The 17842-nt window shown below is 30.8% G+C and overlaps 2 protein-coding genes across 2 annotated transcripts in view; one reads left to right on the top strand and one right to left on the bottom strand.

The window, feature by feature from the left end:
* LOC127698474 (monocarboxylate transporter 12-B-like) overlaps nt 1-17842 on the bottom strand; it is a 267985-nt gene that overhangs the window by 117007 nt on the left and 133136 nt on the right. The window lies entirely within an intron of this gene.
* LOC127698457 (serine-rich adhesin for platelets-like) overlaps nt 11884-17842 on the top strand; it is an 80051-nt gene continuing 74092 nt past the window's right edge. The window contains exon 1 of the mRNA XM_052201915.1: nt 11884-11942. The gene's annotated coding sequence lies outside the window, so the exon portion shown is untranslated. The remainder of the gene's footprint in view (nt 11943-17842) is intronic.

The following is a 17842-nucleotide window of genomic DNA, read 5'->3' on the forward strand; positions in this document are numbered from 1 at the left end:
AACGGGAAAATGCTGTGATGGAAATTTGTTCCCGAAATTAAGAGAAGAAATAAAGTACAAAATATAGAATAAGTATAGATTATCGGATTATCTACACATTAAAACCTCAAATATCAACTGCAAGTGACAATGTGAACCTTTTTGGCGAGTGAGTGCATCGAACGAGCTAAAAAAGCTTCACATTGTGTCGAGCAACTGATATTTATGCACAGAAAATCTACTCGAATGAGAAAAAATGAAGTACAGAAAAGAATATAAATAGGCCACATCGTTACAAAAACAAGACACTCAACGTCAAGCACAGGGAAACCTATATACACACACGCTTAAGAGACAATTCTGGGAATGAAATGAAAAAGAAATATCATCGTGAATTTATTTATCACACAGAATCGTTCATTCTAAGATCTAAGATTTAAGATTATTGTAATAAATAACATTTTTGGTCCCTTGTTTTGTATCTAGTAACAAAGTATTCCGTGTGTTTGAGAATAAATTGTTGGATTCAAAAGGTAAGACGTAAATTAGTGAGATCTTAAGGAAATTTCTTTGAAAAGAAGAAGAAATGCTCTTTTCAAGTCAACAGAGATTTCATGATAACTTAACAATGAATCTACTTTTCAATCAAATTTTGATTTCTCATTTCATCTTATCTTTTTATTTTGCATTGAAACTGATTTTTTTTATGCGAAAGAAACTGAGGACTCCTATGTAAACAAGACGTTCATCAGATTTACTAAGCCTAGTATATTTGGTGAGTTTTTAAAACCACTGGGTTGATGTTTCGTCCTCGTGGGTATCAAGTGTAGTGGAATAAAATACCACTGATATCGTTCATTATACTCAAGTTCACTGTTAATACAATGTTGAATTATTCGCAATACTAAGGCTTTTCTACCCTTGGCATAGATGGCATAAGCAAGATTTGGCACAACTTTTAGGAATATTTTATTTTCCATGCTCTTAAACTTCGCATTGAATTTGGTCTTCGACTTGTTTTTATTCAAGCATCACTTATCAGTATAATATATTTTATACGAAATGCGCGTTTTCATTACAAAATGAAGCGCATGGTATCTTCAAAATGTTCTCCACTTTCATTGGGAAAATACAATACGTGTTTGAAAAGAGAACACGAAGGAAGATTTCAGTATTACGGGGGAATGCTTCGATACAAGATAGGTTAAGACCATTAGAGTTATTTCTCTTTCAATATATAGTTCAATTTTACTAGTAAATCATATTTTCTCCGATTTTTTTAGACCGATTTCAAAAAATTATTCGCATTTAAACGGAAATATAAGAAGGCGTGTTCGGCTACAAACTTGACATGAACGATTTGTTTTGGTTTATTTTGACGAAATTGAACCAAACAAACTGCTAATAGCGAAACGATATTTCCATGTTCCGCATTTATAAATGTTTGAAACAAACAAAAAATCGTGTTTTTATCTGTTTTGTCAAATTCGTAGCTCTTAATCTTAGAGAGGTTAAATACTTTTGAACTTTTGCAAGAACCGTTCATTTAAACCACTTAGATAATAATACAAATTATTTTCGCATGAAAGGCCTTCAAAAGAATGCAAATATCTTTTTTTTTGAAAACAAATTATATTAAAGCATATAAAATTTTCATCGATTTAAAACATAATTCAGACACACGAATGGGTTTATGATATGAAATTAATATCCAAGCAATAAATTAGCATTAGGGAAACATTGAAAAATTAGAATTTCAAAAGGCAAAAGGCTTAAAATGTTTATTTCCCCAGAGTATTTTTCTTACTTATAAATTATCAATACATTTGTTGTGCATTGACGAAAGTTTATTCACTTGGAGTTACTGTTAATCCCAGTGTTGTTTTTTTGTTGTTGTTGAATTTTGGCATAAGAATCTACGAATTAGGTTTGCACTTTAAAATGTACAAAACAGGTCACGTTTTTCTCTCACTTTAATGTTAATGTGTCTACCCTTAAAGGAGCGTTAACACTGATAAACATAATGTATGTTTTGAGGATTTCAAATATTTACAGGAACCAATTAGTGAGTTACAACTTGTTGGTATATATCTTTATTCTGTCAAACCTTTGCAATTACAATGGTATACAGACACAACATGACATCAATAATACAGACATAAATACATGAATACACAGAGCAAAATATGTACACTATTTACAATTATACTGATAGTATTTAGCCAGGAGGGCACACATGGGAATTTATAAATCTAATGAAAGTACACAGCTTTCTCAATTAGATTTTATATTTAAATTCATAATTTTCTTAAACATAATTATATTTGGACGATTTACATATTTTTTATCAATACATTCGTTTCTTTTTACTGACATCTCTGTGCACATCATAATATAATGATACTCATCTCCAAGATCTTTAGAGTTACATAATTTACAATTTCGTCTATCTCAGAGGATTTCAAATATTTACAGGAACCAATTAGTGAGTTACAACTTGTTAAAGTTTCTTTCCAAACTCATCAAATATATCAGGTTTATAATTTGGAACTCCAGCAGACGAATGTGTTGTCAACAAATGACTCATTAGTGGCACTCGAATGAAAACAGTTAAAAGGTCAAATCAAATAGTTGAAAAGCATCAAAAAACAAAAATTTAAAAAGGGGTGCTAAATACAGTTAACACTTATTTCCTGTTTACCGATTCACTAAATTTTACAATATACTGAAAAAACCAAAAAAAACATTCGTTACACGTTTCTCTAGAACTGCTGAACAGATATATACAGCTTGATAGTGATGCGTTGAAACATGTAAGTGCTCTCCGGATCTGCAAGACACATAACTTCTGATAACAGATCATTTGAATAACAAGTGTTGTAACGCTTAGAACGACAACACGTGCATTCTTGTTCAGCATAGAAAGTCAGTGGCTGTCGATTTCATATCGTATTACATGTTGTTTTTTTTTCATTTCGGTAGTTTTCTGTTGATGGTAGATCTTTGATGAATCTTAATAAATGGGCCATCTTGTATTTATGATGCAGATAATTGTTGTTTAACACCATTGTGATTTTCCGATTGACATTTTACAAAATAAAAGATGAAATGCATAATAAACAAAGTAATGAAATGACATTTGAATATGAAAACGATATATCTGATTTAATAATATTATTGTCACATACACTTGAAATGGTCACTCACGAGGAATAGATTACCTCAGCTGTATTTCGCCAAACATTTCGGAATTTTTCGCCCTCAATGCTCTTCAACTTTGTACTTTATTTAGTCTTTTTACTTTTCTTTATTCGAGCGTCACTGGTGAGTCTTTTATAGACGAAACGCGCGTCTTGCATACAAAATGTGCAAGCCTGGCATCTATGATGAGTTTGATGTTATGTATTTGGCCAACTTAAAATCTAAAAAAAAAGAACACATCTTTATATTCAAAATGAAATGATACAATTACATAATCTGGCCTATTACGTACCCACATTCATTTGATTGATTTAAAGACACCATATACACTTGTCATCAATAGTACTTTTGTAAAACTGAGCGAATCGCATGTACTTCAAAAGGAGCGAGACCGGGTGCGTCGACAAGGTTAGCGTCTCCTACTATACATGCATGACACGGTATGCGAATTCACTCTCAATTAAAAAAATGTCACTATCGGAATAAGACAGAATCGGTAATTATAGATTATCGAGTTGAGATGACCAATGATAATCTGTTTATCGCTATTTTACCTATGACGACGTTGTCAATTTCATTAGCAACGGCACGTGCCCCCTTAGTTTCTAGCGATAATTTTCATATCACTCGACTCCGCTGAGAAAGGAAATTATCAGTCAGTAAGATCAAAGGAAATTTTCATAAAATAGCGATAAAATTATATATCAGACGACTTTACTGGTATCTAAAGAATTGAGACCGCGAAAACACGTCGCTAGTGAGTTGAGACACCGACATATAATGTATCGTTCAACCAATTTGTTATGGTGACCGTAAAAATTATGTTGTGTCGATTTCAGTCATTCTTCCTCACAACACTGTTGGTCCGTTTTTGTATAAGTGAACATGCACGAGCGTAACGTGTTAACTGAGATATGTAAACGACATACGATGGAGAAGATAGTATAACTGAGAATAAGATGATATGTCATGATTTCATCAGATCAAGATTTGTATTAAAATCATCTGAACGGTGATACGGTTATCTTTATTACTCGTTTGGATATTTCCAATTCGAGGAGCCAACACTTTCTTAGGACTAAATATTATCCATAAAATCAATATTCGTTGAAACATTTATATCTTTGAAGAGCTAATCATGAATTGTAATATGTAAACATGATGCATTTTATTTGCTGGAAAAACGGGGATTTCAAAGGGTTGCAGTTAACACTATCCAATATATAGAGAAACCTTGATACTACATTATCAACAAAAACAGCAATTAAAGCGCTATTTTGTGATTAATTCAAATGTTTTTTTATCAGTATATCATTAAGAATGTGTGTTTTTTTTTAAGTGAGCGCAATAAATGCGTTTTACAGATATTGTTGTTAACATAATGTAGGATATTTGAAGGTACACAATTCCGAACCTTAGGAGAATAGAAAAAATCTAATTATAAGAAACTGAAATAAATTTTCTCGTTCATTGTTTTTTTTGTTACCAATTTTATCCGAAAGATATTATTCCAAATGAATTCCTTCCATACAGATCGTATTGCAGTTAAACAAATTTATTATATCAAGTTAGATTTCTTTGAAGACTTTTTTTTCACGTGATAATAACGACTTTTGTATAGGAAACTATTTGCACGAATCTTAATTTGACCGACTTACAAAGTATGTTTAGTAACTAGTCCCATCCACTTCATAGAGTGAAAGCGTTTTAAAACCGCCTTTGTTTATATCGCAGTTATAGTTTTTGTTAGAAAACAGCAAAGACAGTGAAAACTAGGTGTTATTTATTAAGCATGTTGTAACATAGGTAAGATATTTTCTAATGATATTTGCATAAAGGCATAATTGTTCCTATGTCGTCAAAGGATCAGCATTTTTCGAACTTATTTGCATTTTAAGTCATTAATTTGATATTTGGATTGTCATGAGTTTTGAATGACCAGTAATATGATTTGTATGTTAAAAGTTACTGTATCATACTTTCATATCAGTTGATAAAACTAATGTCCTTATTAAAATGGAAACTAGCATTAAATATCTATCATTTTTCAGAAATAATGCCACCAGTAGTATATGCAAGAAAAATTTCATTCATAAATTCAACTACTTACCAAAAGATACACAATGAGTAGAAGATTTAGTGACGTCATGTAGAACAGTTAACCGGAATTCCTATAAATTTGCCATTTTAGAAGAAAAAAAGTGTCATTTCTCATTTGCCAAAGAAATGAACTATTGTGTAACTGTGAGGATAGCTGTTTACAATTATTCAAATCAGCCAGTCTTGTAGGTATTTTTTATATAGTCTTTATCTATTCATTATATATATATATAGTAAAGTTGAAGCATGACATCGTATCTGGATTAAAAGAGACTAGCCAGTGCTTATCATCGTTTCAGCCTTTTAGTCAACTATAGGTGGCATATATAGGATGTAAACATTTTAAGTTTTCTCCCTTTTTTATTTAAATGTTATTCCGATCATAAGGGGACATTTACATTTGTCGGCCGAACACTAATCATTTCGTCGTTCGTCGCATTACTGTTCGCTGTGCAATCTTTCAATGAATCATTATGCCAAAACTTCTGAAAATTGTTATGAATATAGTACTTTTTTGTTTGAATATTGCTTTCATGTGTTGATCCTGATCATTAACAATTTGAATTTATAAAAAAATGTTTTCATACATGAATCTATGATGAGTTTATTGTATACTTAGGCTGTGTACATCATGTACATTGTTATGTCTTAATCGTGGAAAAAAAGTTTTAAATATTTTAAATCATCTGCATTTTGACAGTAAATTGATCTTTAGTGTTATCGGTTCCTCTCGAAGGCGAAGGAGGAGGGAGGTACGTTTTGCATGCAGAATGTATTATAAGTACAGAGCCTCATACGATCAGAACGATGAACTGATTCCTCGTATAGCGAGAGTGCTACACAATGTACAATTTAGAACATATAAATTCTTGCATCAACACATTGAGGTTCCCAAAGGTGGCCAGTCGTGCAAGGCTTAGTTTATACTATGGCCTGTATCCTCTCTTTCAATTGGAACTACAAATCCTACCCTCCATCCCGGGTTCAACCATTTGGAAGAACCTATTTATATGTATTGTTAATTTTTGTGTCCCGAATACCTTTGATATTTACAAGTGGACGTAATGCAAACAATAATCAGATAAACCAAGCAACTTTTTAAATGATGACCATAATTCAATACTTTATAAGCTCTAAATATTGCCGTTGACAATTTTAATAGAATATTACTTTATCTGCATTTATCTTTTTTTCATATATGTTTCTTTATTATGTGACCATTTTTTCTGTTTTGTTTCATTCAATTATTATTATTGAAATTCCCTTCTTAACAATATACGCTTTAAAAGCATTTATGTGCGAAATGTTGAGTTGATGGGATAATGTTCCCTTTATTTTTTTTTCACCAAGGTTAAACAAGATCATTGAATATTTCAAAATTTCCTAACATCACAGCTTCATGGGAGAGTTTTTGATAACATAATAACATAAACGGTACCATTTTTTCTGCACCAGATGCGCATTTCGACAATCAATGTCTCTTCTGTGATGCTCGGAGCCAAAATATTTGAAAATCCAAAGCTTATTAAAACATGAAGAGCTATAACCCAATCAGGACAAAAAGTATAGCCAAAGCTGAGCAAGGCATCAGAGCTTTGCATGAGGGAGATACATTCCTTAATTTTAAATAATTTCCAAAATTTTGTAACAGCAAATTTTAATAACATAAAATCCGTATTTTCATGCCAGTACCGAAGTACTGGATACTGGGCTGGTGATACCCTCGGGGACTATCAGTCCACCAGCAGAGTTGGATACCGTGTTTGTCATGCGTTTTTTTAGCATGAAACCAAATCATATTACACGTTTATTAAAGCATAAAAGTGACTTAAAGACGCAACTGTGATAGATTACAACACATATGAGTATAAATTTTTCAGACATTATGCCTTCAAAATGTAAACTAGATTTTTGTCAGTCAAAAAAAAAAAGAACCGTTTAGTAATATTAAATAAGTTCAGTTGACATTATAAAGAGAATGGAATGTCGTGTAAAGGGAATCGTAATTCATGCAACAAAAATACATCAGATTAACAGACATCTTACTTAAGGATGTATTCTTCTGATGTTTCAGTCTCGTTGAAATCTCGTTCGGGAATTATTTCCAAAACATGTGATACAACTGGAAAATATCAATAAATTTTAAAAATATCATAATCAAACTAAACTCTGTGAAAATATTGTGTACTTACAAGAAGTAGTTTTTGAGTAATAAAATTTTCAAATTTTATAACCAATCTGGTCAATGTCATCAGCCAAAATGTTGAGAAAATAGGTGAGGGGTACAAAGAATTAATTTTCCCCAAAATATGTAATATTGTACTTAAAGCGCGGAAATCACTATGTGATCCGTGTAAACTCATCGAACCTTCAAACAAACTTATTAGTAAAGGTTATCTTACCAATGTTGTAATTAGATCTTTGAATATAGTTTACATTGGCACTAATATCGATTTTGTCATCAGCAAGTTAAAACATCACTAAATTTGTATTCTTTTCAAACGGGATGTATAAAGACACACCCACGTTCATTTTGATCTATAAAGAGGTTAACTCCTAACTATCCTACTGACTGTCGATACATTTATTTTTGGTATTGCACAAGTCATGTCTTCTTTGACTGTCCATGACGTTAAAATACTAAATCCCTGAGATGTGTTTTAGTTGATTTTAGTCTCTGATGCATGATTTTTTATTATTAATTGTTTTTGGCTTTTAACTAGCTGTCAGTAACTGCGAGTACTCTCAAATCGTACTTTCTTGTTTATTTGACCTGTTGATACTAATTGTAATGCTTTTTTGTTATTTAATGTTTACTTATTCAGGGTTATATCTGGTCTATATACCAGCTTTGGTAAGTGTTTGGTATTACTATAAATTTTCACTTCTTCGTACTATGAACATCAAAATTATTTATTTTGTAAAAATATTTCCTTTCTCCATTTGAACTGTACACGTATACCTAACAACAAAATTATTTTCATTTACCTGTGTTAAAAGTAATTGCACATGGCTGACATTTTTGTTCAAGCATATTGTTTTTCTTAAACTGTTTACATTGCACAGCGGTATAACATGTTACTTTAATTATTCTTCCCTTAGTTTATTTATTTTGTATTTACATTGTATGAAAGATCAAATTTATTTGTTCAGTGCATGTTCACTGGTGTTGATATGTCTTTTGATTGAGTTAAGCCATTTCAATAGATATTGTATGGTGTGTCTTTCTATGTTGTGATGTTACACTATTGTTTCAGATAAGGATAAAGGTTTGGTACCATTAAAAACGTTTAAACCCGCTGCAATTGTTTGCACCTGTCCTAAGTCAGGAATCTGATGTTCAGTAGTTGTCGTTTGTTGATGTGGTTCATAAGTGTTTCTCGTTTCTCGTTTTTTATATAGATTAGACCGTTGGTTTTCCCGTTTGAATGGTTTTACACTAGTAATTTTTGGGGCCCTTTATAGCTTGCTGTTCGGTGTGAGCCAAGGCTTCGTGTTGAAGACCGTACTTTGACCTATAATGGTTTACTTTTATAAATTTTGACTTGGATAGAGAGTTGTCTCATTGCACTGATACCACATCTTCTTATATCTACATCCCATATCAATTTTTCTTTTCAAAATTCTTTGATATGTATTTTTCCAATCATTTATAACAAAGAAGTTGAAAAATACCAAATTTACAAAATTGACAACATGGTCAATTTGACACAAAAAAGCAACCAAATTTTGTAAAACTTTCTAATTTTAACACCAACCTATAGTTTATAAGTTAAATTTATTAAGATTGGTCAATTTCATCTTTTTTGAAAGTATGAAAAAAGTTTAATTGTGAAACTGATTGTTTTCATGATGATCGCCCAAAAATGTGTGAAGATTGATGAAAAATGGGAAAATCATCAAAAAAGAAGTGCACCACCATATGATTTTTTCTCCATCAATAAGTTTACTTTCTTACAGTCATATGAAACCCAAAAATCAGGTTAAGGAAACAGTTTAATTCCAGAAATGTTTGGCTCCTTAGAGTTGTTCATCCTCAATAGGAAAATAAGAAGATGTGGTATAGCTGCCAATGATGAGGCAACGATCCATCAGAGACAAAATGACGTAGATGTAAGCAACTAAAGCTTGCTTTTAGCAAGCACGTTTACAACTTGTCCTATCATGATTTAGTTAAGAATGCATGTTAATGGCTTTACATACCTTCTTATATCAGGTCGGAGATATACAGAAAACACTAATGTAAATGCATAGCTGAGGAGAACAATACATGAATTGGGTACGATGTAAATCGGAAGTATCAAAACAATTCTGTTGACAACAAAACCATGAGCAGTATATAATCTCGTTTAAATGTAGGGTTGGTATCGGATGCTCAGGTAGGTTATGCCTACACTGTATCGCATGTTGAAAATAATGAATAGATTAAACAAGATCACCAGATTTTTTCATTCTATTGTTTTAATCTCATCTGTATCGTTAATGGCTATAATCTTATGAACATTTTTAGGAACGAAACCTTGAGAGACTTAATTAAGATTTCTCACGTTACGTTGATAGATTAGCAAAATCATGTATGAAGGGTGTTGCTACAAGCGTTTCTTTTTAACACTGCAGGAAAATATATTTTTTGTTTTGACTATACAACTATTTAGAAGGAGTACTTTATGTTAGACCCATTAGCTAGCTTATTACAATATACATATCAACGTCAATATTTTTTTCTTTAAAAATAATATCCTTTATATGCCTACATGCACATTTTCCATACATAACTTCTACAAAAACACAAAGTAGATTGCGGTCAGACAAAAAAATAAATACTTTTAGTAATGAAAGTTAAGTTGACATTATGACGAGAAAAGAACGAGATGTAATTTGAATCTAAATTCATGGCATAAAAATACAGATTAAAATAATCTTTAAAGTTCATCGCATCATTAATCCGCAAATTTCTTTGATGTAACAATTACTCAAAAATTTCTAATCGAACTGCTATTTATCTGACGCTTCTTCTAATTCACGTATTTTATTTATTACAACTGCAATCTTAATTTCTGTGTTTGAAAACTAGACAGTAAACATTCATCTGAGCAAAACAAATGATAAATAGATTATTGAATTGTCCAATTCCAATTTTCTAATTGGATTGAAATTTACCACGGTTATGTATGGTAAATAAGAAACAGATGATGAAAAATATTTAAAACAAAATATATGCAAGTAAATGGCGAATTCATTGAAGGAAAATTAGTCAGTTAGCCCTCCACATTTCGACTAAGGGAAACAAGTCAAACTCTAATTACGTCATATAAAAAACTTTCTACTGTAAATATGGCTCTAAATATAATATGCTGTCATTTGCAGATGCTTATTTGTAAATTGAATCTAATATATGATCTTTGTTTGTTCTAGACCATACGAGTATACAAACTAATGTGGACGCTTATTGACCGTAAAGATATTAACTACAATTGTGGTCAGGTTGAACTAGATTGATTGATTGATTGTTTAGTGTTTAATGCCACTTTCAGCACAATTGTCTTTTTTTTTTGTGGCGGCTAGTTTGTATTGATGGAGGAGGACGGGTGTCCGAGTTAATCACAGACAATCCTTATCACTAAAATTGGAGTTAAACGCACCTATCACGTGCGCGGTTCGAACTCACAACCTCAGTGTTGACAGGGGAATGATACAGAAGATGAAATTCTTTTTTTCTTGATGATTCTTATACCACACGGCCCACTAAGGCCCTGGTCGAAGTAGATCATACGGTAGTCAAGTTAAAAAAAATGATGGAGTGAATACGTCGAGAAATTTTGACCTGAAACAAAAATGGTTGCGATTTTTTTCGTTGCATTATGATTGTCAAAATCGATCTCGGAAATTATCAGTGTGTAAATGACAATTATACATTTGGATGCCACATTAACGCAATAAGACAAGAAGTGTTTCATGTAAATCAGGTTTGACTCTACATAACGAAGATTTGTCCATAAATGACGACAAGTAGTTGAAACATTTCAGAAATTTCAACTCATGTACGCTTATCACTGCATATCGGTAAAACAAATAATCATTGAAAAAATACAAATAAAAGTACATTAATTGATAGTTTGTTATCGAGCAATACTAACTTGTATTTAGAAAAAGAAAATTGAATCGGAAAAAGTAGATCTATAAACAATTATTGAATTGCTTTATTTCCGTTCGGGTGCTTTTCAAAGTAAAATTTAACATTAGGTATGATATAATTGAATACCTTTAATTTGCAACTCTAAATATCATGATTACACCAGCACCGTAAAGGGCAGGCTAGAATATTGAAGAAATATGTATTAACAAAAATCATATTTGTTTTCAATTGTTTTATAAATTAGTACTTTATTCATTAAATTCATTAAAACTGAGATTATTTACAGGCAATTTCAAACTCGTTAATGTTGTATTTGATGTTTAATGTGATCGTGCTTAGCTTCCATTATTGGAAGATTTAGTTAGAACAAACTTCTATTAAACGTAAACAAACATATGTCTATTAATCTGTAACCATGGTTATCTTTATTGACATTTTTTTCGAAAAATTCTATCATCACCTATCCGTCTACTAATGATCACATGTTAAAGTATTTATGGACTAACGAACAATCAGATAGAGACAGGTATGTCATTCTGTACTTTCCTTCCATTTCTGTAAATTCATTTTAATTCATAAAGGGTGTCAACTTCCCAATTATTAACCATAAATGGATGTGGTTTATAATTTCAAGCATAATATAACACACAGTAGTAAGTAGAGTATGCTTTACAAAATTAGCAATACTTTGGTCTCTTATCGTAAAAATTAAATTAATGAAAAAATGTTCCCCTTATTTTTACATAAATAGATCTAAACAAATTTCTATGTGAAAACTGGTATTTTTTGCAATAGAAAGGTTTTAACACATCTTAATTGATGTTTCAAACTGCTTAAGCTATATTTCGACATTTTAAAATTATAAAATCGTTTGATGTGCATTCAAGAACATGCATGATATGCATTTTATCCTATAAAACTAGAGCTAGTATAACAGAGATTAAAAAATAGACCAAATCTAAAAAAAATAATTTTATCACACAGGGAATATTATCGAGTACTTTAAATGCTTCTTTCATACTCGTACGTTCTAAAATACTATTTTTTATATATTCACACAAATATGCAAATAGCGTCATATAGATCTTTGTATAACCCTGTAGGATGTATTTGCTTTGAAAAAATATGAATAGCACATTATTGTGATTATTAGATGAAACAAGTTTTTTTCTTCAAATCCGTGCATGTGATTTTTCTGCTTTGGTTTCCTTAATATTTGTTTTATTGTTTGTTTTGTAAAATTAATGATCAGCTGTTTTCTACAGGGTTAAATTAACCGTTGAAAAAAAATGTAAAAAATATTCAAAACAATCAGATTTTTCTGCCACCAGGCAAAGATAGCCTTAGCCTTATAGGCACAACTTTTTTTTCGTTTTTTTTTCTTCAGTTTTTACTGCTATAACACTTCATATTTGATTTAGCCTTCTTACTGTTTTGAATAGAATGACACCTATTAGTCTTAAGTGGTGATACGCGTGTCTGGTGTACCAAATTATAAGCCTGATATCTTTGATGAGTGTTTTTTAAAACTTAACAGAAGATATGATAAATAATGCGGCAAATTTTACGCATATTTAGTAGTCACAAAGTATAGTTCAAATGACAATTAGGCAACACAGAATTGTTAGGACTGTTACAACTTAAGATAGAAACAATAGAGTATTTTTACAGTCGACTACGTCCACTACACAACTTACTCCGATGTCATCATGTCAGAAATGTCACAACTGGAATATAGCCACAACCCGATTCTCTTTTCCTCGATTATGACATCACTGATTACGACTATTACCAAAATATTACTTGCAATGAGCAACACGAAAAGAACGAGAACTACTTAATTTGTCTCAAACTTTTTAGTTTTATTTTAAACAATGATTTTGGCTAAGAGAAATACATGTTTACCTTTCCTCAGCAATAGCCTTAAGAACTACAATTTGGTATCGCTACAATAATAAAGAGGGAACTACTGAAATATGTTTCTTGTCTACCTTTGATACCCAAGCTACATTTGATATTGCATAGCTTTCCATGTATAAATATTGCATTGTAATTTCATATCAAAAGTTCAAATCACAGGAGAAAAGGTTGATTACAACGCAATGAGATTTGAACATCGGTAAACTACTGTTACCTAACTTTCCCCCTTGATTGTTTTGTTGGTACGATAAAGACAGACAAATCAATGTTATCTTAAATAAAAACAAATAAGGTATAGATATGTTTTAAAAAAAATAATATTGAATATTGCTATAGCTGGAATATTTTTATTTCAATTCAAACATTTAAGAGTAAAATAATTTTCATTCGTTTTAAGAGGTAAATACAAGTTATGTTTAAGCAGCTTTCAAAATCCGAGCAATGATGTTTCACATGAACTCCTTTAAAATCATATTGTTAAAAACTATAAGTTACCTTATAAAAGAGTTATAAGCCAAACAAGTATTTATTAATGTGAAATGTTCACATTTATTTTCTTTTAAAAAGGTACAAAATAGAGATAGTAGTTTCATTAACAAAAAAAGTTTCACAAGATACCGGGGACTTAGTTTTCGAAAAGATCTTTATATGTGATATATATAATGAAAAATAAACTCATTATGGATACCAGGATTTAAATTTTGTACGCCAAACGCGCGCTTTGTCTACAGAAAAATCATCAGGTGACGCTCGAATCAAAAAAAAGTTAAAAAGGCTAAATAAAGTACGAAGTTGAAGAGCATTGAGGACCCAAAATTCCTAAACATTTTGCCTAATACAACTAATGTAATATATTCAAATCTATAGACTTATGAGGATCCTAGATCACGTCGTAGATTTCAAAGCGGTGTGGAGATAATCTTAATCAGGTTGGTTTGATATCTTTCCTACGTTATATGTATATTTATTTTAAAGCATTCTACATATACAACTGTAAATCATTTTACATCGAAAGAATGAAATAAATAACTTTATTATTAATACTGTCATTATTATAGCAAATGTAATAATAATTTATTTAATGATAATAACAAAAAAAAATACAAAGTAGATGAAAACAAAAACAAAATTTATTCATCATGATATGTTGATTTAATGATTTTTTTGTACTAGGAAATTTATGATATGATATATCCAGTTTTATGCAATGAGGAATAAGATATGTCTAAAAAAATATCGAGACAACCATATATACAATTGGAGAACAAATTTGGAGACCGAACATGTGCATATATGCCACGCTATCAATTCTTCCATGTGGCCTTTTCATTGCAATGGTATTGACAACTTTTTGATCCATGTATTTAACATTTTATCTGTATCCTTCAGATGAATTAAGTTCGTAAACTAGGGCTTGGTTTTCGAAAGTACCCGAAGACACGGCGTATTACATATCCAAAGACAGACATTATGACTTTCAAGTGACTATCTTAAGATACTTTTTGAAATGTAAATCAAAGGTGTTCTTATATGTCTTAGGATACCATAATCATTTAGTTGTATTTATGTTCTATTTGAAATCATTCTTTCACCTTCTAGATTAAAAGAAAACATATAAATTTACTTTAATGGTACGACTTTGATTACTCAAGTAACCATAATAAGGATAATAAATTACAAAGTAGAGGAAATAAATTGAAAAAAGCTATTCATCATAAATTTGTTGTTTAAATGAAAATTGTGTAGTTAGATATTAATAATAGAATACTATAACAATTGTAATATTTGAAGACTTTTTATTGTGTGTAGTTTAATACAATTTAGAAAAGATATGTTTAAACAGATATCGAGGCTTTCAGGATTCGAGAAAATTAGAGGACATCTTTTGCGCATCCTACATATGCAGAATAATTAGTTCTTCCAAACCCCTAGGGTTAACTGTGTTAAAGAAATATGGCCTGTCAATCGACTTCTACCGTTCTGGAAGTAAAAACTCATCAAAGAGACCAGTCTTAATATATTGTATGCCAGACTCATCGTCGGCGCGCGATTTAAACATTCAATGTTGGAAGGCCAAATCAAATTCCAAGCTGTAGAGCTTTAGAACTGAAAGTTCCGAAAAAATGTGACAAATACGGGCTAAGACTATCTTTACCCGGAGTACAAAAACCTTAGTGTTTCGAATAATTCAACTTTTTATATTACGTAAATTTACAGAAAATAAAATAAACATAGAGTAAAACCCTTGCTAATTTGCGTCTGTTTGGCAATACAAGATGTATAAATATGTATTTAAATAGTCCATATGTCCAGTCCTTCATTTATGTCGAACCCTGCCTTACAAAACCTACATATTGTATTCATTGTTAATTTGTTTTCATCCTGAACATGCATTTATTGATTGATTGTTAGTTGCTTACTTCCAAAACATGCAAGAATAATTGTCACTGGACATATAGCAAACAACAATCACTCAATAATTGCATCCTTTCGTGTGTTTTGTCGATGGCAATCACAGTAACACCTTTTTGTTTACATGTTTTTAACGTTTGACCTGAAATGTAAGATTTATTCAGATAAGACAGGTTTTAGATATATAAAGATAAGAAGATGTAATATTACTACCAATGAGACAACTATCCACCAGTGACTAAATTACTTAGTTTTAAGCAACTTTTATAGTCCGTAACCATATTACAGCCTTCAACAATGAGAAAATCCCATACCGTAAAGAAAGCTCTACAGAGTCTCGACATGATAAAATGTAAAACCCCAAACAAGAATACAAACTGGACTGTACCTAACAATGAGGCACAAATCTGGTAGACAGTGACCAACCAACTAATAAATCAAGATTCTCTAGACTGAAATATCAATCAGAACACATCCGACGGATTTGATGTAAAGACGTCTTAAGCAGTCTGAGAAAAACATGACCTTTTGAAATGCTAAAATATAAGTATCAATCGGATATGGAACTGTAAGCGCACGTAACTGTATAGTAATACATAATTTTATTTAGTTGTGTTTTGATTTATTAATAACAAAATCAATGTTAGTACCGCTGAATACAGTATACAAAGCAGATCTTATACAGTTTTATACGCATGGGGCCGTGTCAACGAAACTGTCTTAGGAATAGAACGTGTCTTAGGATGGTCTTAGGGCAAGTCTCAGTCCTCCTAAGATTAGATATGTCCTAATTTATGTCTTAAAGTTAGGATATATATACATTAGGTGTCTTATGATGGTCTTAGGATAGTAACAAAAGTTACGATGTCCTAAGTCGAAATAAAACCAACAAATATGGCTTAAATTTAATGATGAAAATACTAATACAATATAAACTATTTTACTGTTATTTGAATTAAACTAATCAAACAAAATATTCTTCAAGAGAGAATTCTTTACATATTTTTATTGATTACATAAGTGTGTTAGGATGGTCACATGACAATTGTAGTTAGGACTATCCTAAGATAGTTTTATAATGTCTTATCCTAGGATATTTTCATTGACATGGTATCTTTGATGAGTTTTAAGCTCACCTGGGGCCTGTTTATCGAAGCTGTCCTAGGATTTGTCCTCGAACTGATCTAGGAATAAATTGGGATAATGTTCGGACCGACCAATGACAAGTCTCAGCATATGCAAATCGAAACTATCTTTGGACTATCTTAGTTAGGATGTCCTAACCGCTGTCCTAAGTGTTAGCATAAAGGAAAATATGATGTTAAAAATAAAAGATATATGAAACTGGATCCAATTTCACCAGTAGTTAATATTTTAAGATTAGAAATCAGAATCATCATTAGTAATATAAAAAAGATAATAAATAATATTTATCTAATACTTGCACATTCAAACTTTATGAAACAAAACAAAACATAAAAAAAATGTAAATACGTTTTCTTTAAGAATTGAACAACTCATTTGTAAATAGTGATAACTGAACATATATTTTTGAGTGAGTTTAATCGAGGTGCCACTTTACAGAGTTCAACGACAAATCTCGTGCACCTTTTACATATAAACGGGGTATATGAATTATTCCCCTTTTCTGAATTTTTTTTTTTTTTTTTGCGTTTTTAGCCTTTTCTAAAGTAAATATTCTTCAATAACCTTGTTTCATTATGTGTGATTTATATATATATGATGCCCCTCTACTCTTATTTTCCACGTGCAAAATAGGAAAAGAGGAGCCTCAATAAGATAAAAAAACAGCAATTAAAGATTTGATCTTTTGCTTTTTTTTGGTTTTTTTGCAGCACATGTGCTGATTTTGTGTCATGGATGGATACCCCCATATCCTTTCTTTTCTTATCTATGCTTTCATATATATACTTCTGTTCTTGTGTTAAATTTTGGATAAGAAAAAGAACACATTAAGTAAGTGAAATATGTTAAAAAAATAAAAAATATTTACTTAATAAAAAATAAAATACCACAAAGAAAAAGTAAAATACAATAGGGGGGTCTATTCCCCAAACGGCTTTGTTATGGGCG

The sequence above is a fragment of the Mytilus californianus genome, unplaced genomic scaffold (assembly GCF_021869535.1).
Source record: "Mytilus californianus isolate M0D057914Y unplaced genomic scaffold, xbMytCali1.0.p SCAF_4, whole genome shotgun sequence".
NCBI lineage: Eukaryota > Metazoa > Mollusca > Bivalvia > Mytilida > Mytilidae > Mytilus > Mytilus californianus.